We start from the raw sequence: 11,541 nt of genomic DNA, 5'->3' as shown, positions 1-11,541 counted from the left end.
TGGAACACCAGTGTTGCAGCTTCTGACCTCTGACAATGTACCATTCACCTTTACTCGCTGGGATCTGTTATTTAAAAATGAGTAAAACCATTTGATTAAAAATGCACTGACACCCATGTTAAAAAGCTTCTCTAAAAGTAGATAGAACTGCACTGTATTAAAAGCTGAGCTAAAATCAACAAATAAAATACGGGCATAGGCCTTTGTGTTCTCAAGGTGCTTGGAGACAAAGTGAACCGTGCTTAGAACTGCATCTTCAGTGCTCCTGTTCTTTCTATAGGCAAACTGAAAAGTGTCCAGTTGTGGTGCCACCTCCTTCTCCAGCAGAGTGAAAACATACCTCTCAAAGCACTTCATAACATTAGATGTTAGAGCCACAGGGCGCAGGTCGTTATTTGCAGTAGTACCAGGTCTTTTGGGAATTGGTGCTATATGTGACACTTTCCATAGAGCGGGTACTGTCTGCGTGTCCAGGGACCGTTGAAATAGAGGAGTCCAGGCAGATGCCAGCTCCTCTGTGCAGCTTTTTAATAGAAAAGCTGGCAGCTTGTCAGGCCCTGTTGCCTTGTTTTGGCACAGACGCTTAAAAAGGTGCTGCACATCACTAGGGTCTATCTCCACCCAAGGGGCTGCCCTAGTGTCTGGCAATGTTTGAAGGAGCTTGTGACATTGCTCTGAGTAGTCTTGATTATCAAATCTAAGAAGTCATTTAACTCATTGGCTCTTTGGAGTTCATCAATTGCTGTGATATGAGTTTTTGCTGGGTTCATATTTGTGACCATCCTCATCATGTCCCACAGCTTTTTGGTGTTTGACCCATGAAAGCTGTTTTCCATGGCCTGTTTATTCTTTTGCCTTGCCTTTTTTTTTAGATGATATTTAAGCTCTTTTTGTGCAACTTGTGACCCAATTCTGTCCTTTTCTCTAAAAGCCTGATTCTTCTTGTTTATGCACTGCTTAATTTCTTTAGTTATATAAGGTTTGTTGTTTGGATACACAACAACCTCTTTTTTTTTATCAACAAGACTGTCTACACAGAAATTAATGTAATCACTAATAGTTGCTTCATCAAGCTCTAGTGAATGGGAGATGGACCAGTCTGTGCAAAGAAAGCATCCCATAAGTGCTTCCATTGTGTCATTTGTCCATATATTAACTGTTTTGTGTTCTGGCTTACATGTCCTGAACACTGATCTGTAAGAGGGAATTAGATGTACAGTGTTATGATCTGAATTGGACAGGGGGGGCTTGGGTTTGGCCACATAGGCGTTCTTCACATTTCCATAGCATTTGTCCAAAGTTTTGTTTTTCCATGTGTCACACATACTGATACTCATACTGATCAAATCCTGCCAACACGGACTCTGGCTTGCAATGATTGAAATCTCCAAGGAAAAACAGAGGGGCTCCCGGTGTCCACTGGATTTGCTTGTGCGCGCACTCTGCCATGCACGCAGCAGCCCTGCCTGCATTGGCACTGGGTGGGATGTACACGGCGCACATCAAAACACAACCGAATTCTCTTGGCAGATAGTGAGGTCGTAGGGACACACAGAGTAGCTCAACATCTGGAGAACATATATATATGTATTGGTATTCAAAATGGCATAAACAAATTATGTGTGAAATGGGCGACATGGTGGATTAGTGGTTAACACTGTTGCCTCACAGCAAAAAAGTCATCGGATCAATCCCCACCTGTGGGTTTCCTCTGGGTGCTCCGGTTTCTGCCAACATTTAAAGACATGCAGGTTAGGTGAATTGGGAACTTTTGTCTGCGCTTTGACCCGTATGTTTACATGTATACTGTGAAATTTTTTATTTTGCAATGACAGACTTTTTAAAAAACAAAATCCCTCCCTGATACTTAATAAATGTGTATTTGTGAAATTCCACAGCCACTTGGATGCTGCTACCATTTATATATGTATGTTTGAAATCTTTGAATTTTCCCAGGAAGTTCTTCAGTTATGAGCTAGGCAGCTACCTTATGAGAGAGCGGACTAGTCTGTTTGCAGACTACAGAGATCATCCAGGTACCACTGCTAAATGTCTACTGAGTATTCAAATACCGTAAGGATGGGAAAGTACTGCTTGCTGCCTGCCATATAGTAATCTAGTATGAGTATTATAGTAAGTTCTTTTGACTGGTCCCCTTGTTTTCAATTGGGGTCACCATGACAGATCCAAGGATTTACATGTTGGTTTGGCACGTTTTACGCCGGATGCCCTTATGAGTAGTATAATGTAGCACAATACTAAACTTTGTGGTTATCCTGGAATCACATGAGCCACGTCTGGCCGAATTAACATTTTCAGCTTTTTGCCAACTTTTAATTTTAATGTCCCAACAACCCCCCATGCTTCCTCTGTGAATCAGCTCAAAGTGGCGCCTGTCTGTGCGTAATTACGGAAAGACATACTTTTTTTTTTCTAAAATTCTTTATTAATAAACTTTCGCCCTTTATTTTCTTCACCTAGCGGTTGGAGTGACGCACGCTGCAGTGCACGGGTTGAGGAAAAAGGAGGCGGAGCTAACGCGACCCCCACAGTTGCGCGTCATACAGGCTTTACAATGCCGTCCGGCCCATTTCTGCGACTCACATTTTTAACTGCTGACTTGGATAGACGGGCCTCAAACGCGCACAAGTAGTTTTTTTTTCCCCCCCCCTCCCCTTAAGAGAAAAGTCAAATAAATAAATATAACTCAAAGGGACGCCGTACCAGCAGAACACATTCAGTTTGCGTAAACTTCTACATCACTGATCTCTGGATTTATCCTGAAAATCCAGCGGCACGAACTTTTGGTAAGACAAAATGTGGCATTTCTTTACATATGTAAAATAATTTAAAGCATGGCTTGCAGCTGTTGTTTTTTTTCATGATGTTTGTATTTTTGGGGCGTGTGTATAAAACGCCATATTATACTGAGAGATGTTGAACACTTTTTGGAGCAACAACAGACAAAAGAAAAAAGTTTTTTAAAAACAAAACCCTTCGAATTCAGAGCCTGTGTTCTTCAAATAACACTCACGCGCTCTGCTTCCAAATGAATCTTGCAAGAAGATATAAAGCTTCGGACTTCTTGTGAGCGCCAAGCTCACATTCCGGCTCCATGTGTCTCCGAGGGGATCGCCGACAGATTGTTCAAGCATTGATGACATTTTTAATCTTCAGTACACGCGTCATTCAGAGCTAAAGTCGTCCTGTTACAGGTAACAGAAGCGTGGCGCGTGGAGGGACTGCATACGTCACCGTGTGAGTGGTTTCGGCCCAAAGTTTGGCGAGGACGCGTAGTTTGGCGGTACGTGGGGCGCTTTAGTTATCACATCTAACACATGTGCGTTTTTAAAACCGTTTTATTGAAGCTTTTGTCCCCGTTTTTTTCTTTTGGTTTTGTGGCCGTGGCCTTGTCCGCGTTCCAGTCCACACGTCCGATTCCTCCATGAGCCACATGGCACCGAGAGACAGAAAAGCAGCGCGCCGCCTTTCCTTTGCAACGTCTACACTGTTAAAGAAGCGTTTGTAAATTTGCCTGTGGCAAGATAAATGTCACTTTCCGACGCTATAACAATTTAAAACGCTGTGTTGTAGTAACTGAGAAGAGATCCACAGTTATTACGCGCGATCAGTCCACCCGATTCTTATTTTAACATCACTTTGTCACTTGGACCAAAAAAAAACAAACAAAAAAAAAAAGGTGAAAAAAATAAATGTTCACACAGCACTTCAAAACTCAACCATATTTACAGGTTTAAAGTAGAGAAAAATAATAAGTCATGAGATTTGATTATTTTCTATGATAAAACTGTAAAACATAATTAACTATTACAAAAGCTGTTCTTATTGTGTACCTGAGTCATTTTTGGTAAATGTTCCCAATGTTTATGAGTGAACTCTGTGAAATAAAACTTCATACAACACACTACTGGAGATACCAGTAAGACCTTAATGCAGATATTTTAAGTTATATTTGAAGTTTGTATTTTTAAATGCATATTTTTTGTTTTCCCCTGGCTCACTTGTATTTCCCATGATTAATTCCATGAACTGTTGAATTATGCAGTGTGTGTGTGGTCGGGGGCTATCAATATGTAGCCGTATTAATAATACCAAACTGTATACAAACGCAGCACTTCTGTGCTTCTGATTGGTCACTGTATTATGACATTATGCACCTTTACTTGCTGTCAAAATCTAACCCTCATCCATGACATGACACCAAGGCAACAGATCAGGTAGGGGATTGCCTGTTGGTGTGAAATTGTTGGGACCTTGTGTGCCCTGTAACCGCTACCCTCAAAAAACTGATTCATTGGATTGGATTTCCATCGAATAAATATATGTAGTCACAACTCAAAAAAGCACATCCATGCAAGATAATTCAATTTAATTTAGTTGGGACTACATATATTTATTAGATGGAAAGCCTGCACATAACTGAATAGAGTTCATCCATTGAGCCATTTTTTGAGGAACCCTGAACATGAAATGGCCAACGAGGCTGTGGTGAAGCAAGAAGTCCTCAACAGGGGATCAGGCGAATGAGGAGATGACTGCTTGTGACCCAATGGCTATGAAGGCGGATGAAGGCTGCAGCAGGTCTTCAGACCAGACTGTCGGACCAGACTGTCGGACCAGTCGGACCAGACTAAGGATTTGTCAAGGACCATGTGTTTGTCGGTATGCAGTGCCATTCCCACGCTAAACAAACACACAGACAGGTGCATCTAGACCAGTGGCGTCCACAGTATTCCAGAAAGGGCCAAGAGGGTGGGAATGGCACTGCATACCGACAAACACATGATTTCACTGATTAACATCAGTTTGAGCAGATGGGATGAGTTCATCAGTGAAATCTCCTGCTGGAGTCACACCCTCTTGGCCTTTTCTGGAATACTTTGGACACCACTGGTCTAGACTAACCCTGGATGCAGATTTTGTATGTCGTGCTGCATAACCACAAGCCTTTCAGCAATCAATTTGAGCAATGATCCATGTTGGAGTGAACGTCTTCAAAAAAATTGCTGCCACACAACACTGAAGAGAAAGAGGATGAGGAAGAGCAAGATCCTGACCGGCAGAAGCTTCCTGCAGCGCCACCGGGGTTTGCCATGATGCAACGTGTTTTCAGTCTGCAAGTAGGTCTGAAATTAGCTTTTGAAGTGATGATCTTAAACACTTTCTATCTTTTTAACTTTACCACGGTCATTTAATACCTGAAGTACAAAAACAAACCAATTCAAACCCATGCCACTGGCCCAAAACTCTGAGCAGTTACACCACAGTGTCTCATGGTGTGCAACATGTCGTAGCAGCAGAGTACTCTAAACTTAATTTAAAATCTGACCTTATCTGTAGCCCATAACACGGCAGTGCTATGTATAAATAGAATGTGGAATTATTAAAACAGCTACATGGAAATAGCCACTTTAAATGACCAATATTATCCCTTCACTCCAAAAAACTCAATTATGTGCAGGATTTCCATCTAAAGAACTCAAATAAAGCACATCCATGCAAGATAATTTAACTTAATTTAGCTGGGACTACATATTAGATGTAAAGCCTGCTCATAATTGAATTGAGTTCATCCAATGCATGTTTTTTGAGTGTGTACATCTTGTACGGCATTCTGTTTAATAGGTTATAGACACTTGAAATCTGTTAGTTACACAACATAGTGCCATTTTTGTTCTTTTTGTATCTTCAGTGTGGCGAATATTTATAATGATATTTTGTGCTGCATTGGGTGTATAAATGTGAGTTTCCTGCTACAACAGAGGTCTCCAACAGGTTGCCTGAGGGCCGGTTGAGAACGTAGATCTAGAAAAACATGGCCGCTACAGAGCCTTATCATTTATTATTAAAATCTTCTGTTTTTTGCATTTAATTCTTGAAAGTGTCCATTATGAACATCATGTTTTTGTAAATAAAAGCATTATGCCATGTTTTTCTGGTTCGTGTGACAAACACAACCTATCACAAGTGTACCCTGTGTACACTCACAGAAATATTTACCCTAACTTTTAAGATTTATGTAATTTTATTACATGACAAATTCCCATTTACTTTTTTTTTTTAGATCATTTTAATATAAACCTACCAAATAAACCTTACATGATGCATATTCATTAATCCTATTTATTTGAAATGCATAATCCTCAGCTTTCTGTATTTAGTATTAATAAAATATAATTACTCTAAATCAATAATGGTGACAGTATTTATTTAAAATACATAAAGTATATTGTTTGAATTGCATAATAATTATGTTACACTATACCATTTATCTTGTATAGGTAACAATTATTATGCAATTCAGACAATATACTTTATGTAGTTTAAATAAATACTGTCATTATTGATGTAGAGTAATTATATTTTATTAATACTAAATACATAAAGCTGAGGATTATGCATTTCAAATAAATAGGATTTATTACAGTAATGAATATGCATCATGTAAGGTTTATTTGGTAGGTTTGTATTAAAATGATCTAAAAAGTAAATGGGAATTAGTCATGTAATAAAATTACGTAAATCTTAAAAGTCAGGGTTAAATATTTCTGAGTGTACTGAGCTCAACCATTTTTGAGTCATAACATTGGAGTATTATTGATGTTGCTGCACTTTGGTGGAGAGTCCCATATTCAGAGGCCATAAGAAAAATTGATCTGTGTCCATTGTTATATTCTTCATTATGAAACACTGAGGTGCATACGCTAAAAAATTTAAATGATTATGCTGTAGTCATGAAACGGCAGCCATTCCAATCTGCAACCTGATCCTGTCAAATCTCAGAAGTTAAGTGGAGGACAAAGACCCCACCTTATGTAGCTCATATCATCCGGTAAGCTTATTGAATTGTGATTATAAAATCCTGACAAAAATCCTGGCTACGCGTATTGAAGCTGTTCATCCAAATATTATGAACCCCAACTGGTTTTATACCGGGCAGACAGTCTTTTTATAATAGGCGGCATCTAATTAACATATTGTATACACCTCATTCAGAACAGTCAGAGGTCGTGATATACTTAGATGCCAAGAAGGCATTCACCTCTGTCGAATGGCAATATCTTTTCGCTGTCTTGGAAAAGTTTGCATTTGGGCTGTCTTTTTTAAATCATGGATCAAAATCCTATATTCTTCCCCAACAGCTGCATTATGAACAAACATTACGGTCTCTGACTATTTCCAACTCTATAGGGGCTACAGGCAAGGTTGTTGCCTCTCCCCTTACCTCTCTGAGTTGGCGATTGAGCCACTCGCAATAGCTTTTAGAGCAGAGGGCAATATTAAAGGAATTACTTGGGGAGGTAAATCCCATAAAGTGTCGCTTTATGCCGACAACCTTTTGTTATATATATATATATATATATATATATATATATATATATATATATATATATATATATATATATATATATATATCTCACCCAGCAGAATCTATATCAAAATTATTACATATTTTCAATGATTTTGGTCATCTGTCAGGTTATAAATTAAACTATTCAAAGAGCTTGCTTTTTCCAATTAATGATATGGATAACAATTATTCTATTTTTCCATTCAAACTGGAAAAAAAACGAGTTTACATATTTAGGGGACAAAATTACTCACTCAATGGGAGGCTTGTACAATAATAATTTTAAGACATTACTAGACAGGATGACTCAAGATTTTAGAAGTGGTCAGCACTTCCAATTTCTTTAGTAGGCTGAATCAACATTGTGAAGATGACAGTAATACCTCAATTCCTCTATCTTTTTCAGATGACCGCAGTTTTCATACCAAAGACAACATTTCAGCAGCTAGATAGTTTAATTGTGTCGTTTATTTGGAACAATTCAAACCCCCAGAATGAAGAAAATATATTTAGAGGTGCCTAACGAGTCAGGGGGTCTCAGACTGCCAAGTTTTATTTTCTATTACTGGGCTGCAAACGTTGTAAAACTTTTACATTGGGTATTTACATATAAAAATAAACATGGCATAAAATGGGCGGAGATGGAATTACTATGTAACCCACTACCTATACTCACCTCCCAGTTGCCGTATAGTCGTAATATAGAACTAATAAATCCAGTGGTTAAAGAGTCACTAAAAATTTGGCTTCAGTTCAGGAGACATTTTGGGTTAAAACAGGCCAGTTGTTTTTTTGCAGTAGAAAATAATCCCTTCTGCCCCCCGTCTGTGTTGGATAATGTTGCATTTCATTTGTGTTGCATTTCAACATTTGCATGGAAAGGGATTGACATTTTTCAGTGACTTGTTTACAGATGGCACACTCTCCTCATTTGAGACTCTCAGGAAAGACCACAATTTATGCAACACCCATTTTTAGATACCTTCAAATATGTAGTATTACTAAGAAAGTGTTCCCCTCGTTTCCTTACCTGCCACCTAAAAGTCAATTAGACAACAGGTTTTTAGACAACATTAACGGCAATTACATATTTTGGCAAAATTACAAGTTGAAATTACCATTAAAAAAAATTCATCATGAGGTTTATGTCACAGAAATCCTACTTTACAATCACTGCAGTCATTGTTAAATTATTTCCTGTTGCATTTACAATAACCATTTGTATTTATTTACAGTGTCTGTTTTTCTGGTTGAAATGAGATATAAATAATCTACCAGACTTAAAAAATGTACAAATTTCCATGTTATTTTGTCTAAAAATAAATGTCTGAGGTTCCTTATGTTAAACAAGAAATTATCTAATCTGAAATCACAGGTGGTTTTAATTTACAGATGAAAAGTTTCTAAAGAACCATTTATTGATTTATTTAGCTATTTTAATTACAAGTGTTCTAAACTTTTTTTAACAGTAATCAGAAATTCTGAGGTAACAAACAACAGCAACAAAAAACATTTCCAAGGATTTTTCTTCAGAAAACTTCTCCATAAATGAGCAGTCCTGTGACACGTTTGTTTGTAGAGATCAGTGGTTTCTGCCACTAGTCTTCCATGTTTTGTCCCGACGCATCATTCCTATTGGACAACGCAAAGGTACGTCACAGCTCAGAGCATCGAAAGTTGGATTGGACTGAACTTTGACCGCATCAGACTGCCGACAAGCGGCAATGCGCGCTCCCGTCAGAAGCGTCGGTTTAGCTCAGCTTTTGACGTGACGCATCTGATGCATCTAAAAAACAACGCGTCTCATTGAAAATAATGCTTTTTAGACCGAGTTTTGACGCATCTGACGTATTCAGTGTGAAAGGCCCATAAGACACAATGTAATTCAGAACCTCTGAAAGTTACACACTCATTTTTAACCGCTTAAGTCCCTTTCACACCGGGCCTGCGTAGAGTTGCATTGTGATGCTCATCTAGTATGTAGGAATGGCTGCGTAAGTTGCATGCAGACGGATGCTTGGCAGGAAAGGCTGTGTAAGTTGCACGCAGGGAGGAGAAGCTTGGCTCTATCACACTGTTTTTACAGACTGCCTGGACACGCACAAGAATTTCATACATTGGAAAAAGTCAGAATACATTATTTCCAGCAGTTAATGGACTTTATGCAACGTGCCACAATTGTGAGAGAACGTTAGGAGGTGAAGGCATAGCTGCAACTTGTGATCGCACGTGGGATCTGTCCGTAAGGAGCTAGTGGACGTGGACATGTCCTCTCGCTGGCGATCCGTCCATGAGGAGTTATAGTGGATGTGGAAGCTTGATCTGCCTCTTCTTCTTCTGTGGTTTTGAAGCTTCAAAGCCAGCAAAGTTCAGCGGGATGAATAAAATCTAGCAATGCAGGTATGTACTGATAAAAAACCTAAAAGGATTTTTCGCCGGACTGGCGTAGGGTTGTGTACAATTGCGGAGGCATGGTGTACAGTCGTGCAGTGTTGCAGAGACTTGCATACAGTAGCAGAGTGTTGTGTAGGCTTGCATAGAGCACTGTGCCGTCACTGTGCATGTGCTTTTTCAGAGCGTCAGCAGCGTCATTTTTGAGTACCAGCAGCGATTCACCCATTATCACCTAATTTCTGCTCAAAACTGCACTCCAGTCATCATCTGTGTCAGTGACAGATATCTGAAGCTTTTGTACAACAATCATTTCCATATGAATTCAGGATTATTTCATCATAAAAGACGGGGGAGCAATCAGAGTTCCACAGCAGCATGTCTGAGTCTGATGTGCTGCTGCTGTGCCTGTGTCATTTTGGCACATCAGTAGCAAATTCACCAGTTAACCCTTCATTTCTGCTTAAAACTAAGAGATTTAAGAGATTTTAATTTGTCATCTGAAGGTTAATAATCACATTATTCCCTTTGATCGGTTTGGGTGTAGAGAGTCAGACTCAGAGAGTCAGACTCAGACTGACTCAGCTGCTCTGATTGGTCCCCCGTCTTTTATTATGAAATAATGCTGAATTCATGTGGAAATGATTGTTGTACAAAAGCTTCAGATATCTGTTGCTGAGATAGATGGTGACTGGAGTGCAGTTTTAAGCAGAAATGAGGCGATAATCGGTGAACCGCGGCTAATGACGCATGCGCAGTGAAGGCAGAGTGGACCAGTTTTTAGAAGGGACCGTTCGGTCGGTGACACCGGAACCTAGTCAGGAGCGTGGCTAATAGGGGCTTTGTGATGGCAGTAAAACGCACGCCCATTATGTGAGGGACGTGCCTCAGAAGTAATACACATGTACTCCACACTTGCTATTAGTAGGGCCCACAAGACAGAAGTACATCACACTTTCTACCCCTATGTGTGGCGTGCACGCAGCACATGCGGCCCACATGCAGCAGAGGTGGCAAGACTCTGGGTATATATATTGGGGAGATTGTGTAGCGTGTAGCATTGTAGAAGGGGAGATGATAGCTGTAGCGATAATGCCACAACGACCGAGAGCATTGGACCTCTATAGGCAGATGGTAGAACCTGAGGAGAGGCACAAGCTTCCGTGCTGCTACCCACATGCGTCACAAGTGCAGCCTATATTCCTGGCTTTCGAAACTAGTTAGTTGCAAGTCACACGCACTGATCACGTGCATCAGACATAGGCTTTGCACGGGCTAGTGACACAATTGTCCGTACACGTCGTGTAAGTCAGGCATAGCAGGCAAAGTCACATCCTGTGGCTCAGTGAGCCCGTCCAGTCAGGCGCATTGAGCTGAACGCGGCCACACAAACATGTCCTTATCTCATAGGCTATATCCTCATGTGCTCCTTTGTTAAAACTCACACAGAAGGTGTTGCGCTGATCTCCCATTGCCGATTTTTGCCACCCGTTTGGTTACGATAGCGATAAAAAAAAAAATTGGAATAAAAAAAATCGGATACCCATTCGGAGCATGTCATCGTATTCAACAGAGTGCTCATAGTGGTGTAGTAGAACTTTACAACCAGTCGTGAAAATTTCAAACCTGTTTGAAATTATTATGAGGCTGTGACCTATCGTGGTTCACAAAAGTAAGCCTGATTGTAGTCTGTGCAGATAGGAGCTGTAATGTGTATCTTTTACTTTAATTTTATGGATGGCTTTGGCTTTTATTTTGTAACTACATCCTAAAATAAA

General features: G+C 39.8%; 1 protein-coding gene across 1 annotated transcript in view; it reads left to right on the top strand.

The window, feature by feature from the left end:
* Nucleotides 1-2,625: 2,625 nt before the first annotated feature.
* Nucleotides 2,626-11,541, top strand: part of LOC117506763 (sodium-coupled neutral amino acid transporter 3-like) — a 100,328-nt gene continuing 91,412 nt past the window's right edge. The window contains 1 exon segment of the mRNA XM_034166351.1: nucleotides 2,626-2,807. The gene's annotated coding sequence lies outside the window, so the exon portion shown is untranslated.

The sequence above is a fragment of the Thalassophryne amazonica genome, chromosome 3 (assembly GCF_902500255.1).
Source record: "Thalassophryne amazonica chromosome 3, fThaAma1.1, whole genome shotgun sequence".
NCBI lineage: Eukaryota > Metazoa > Chordata > Actinopteri > Batrachoidiformes > Batrachoididae > Thalassophryne > Thalassophryne amazonica.
This window is presented reverse-complemented; position numbering and strand designations above follow the sequence as displayed.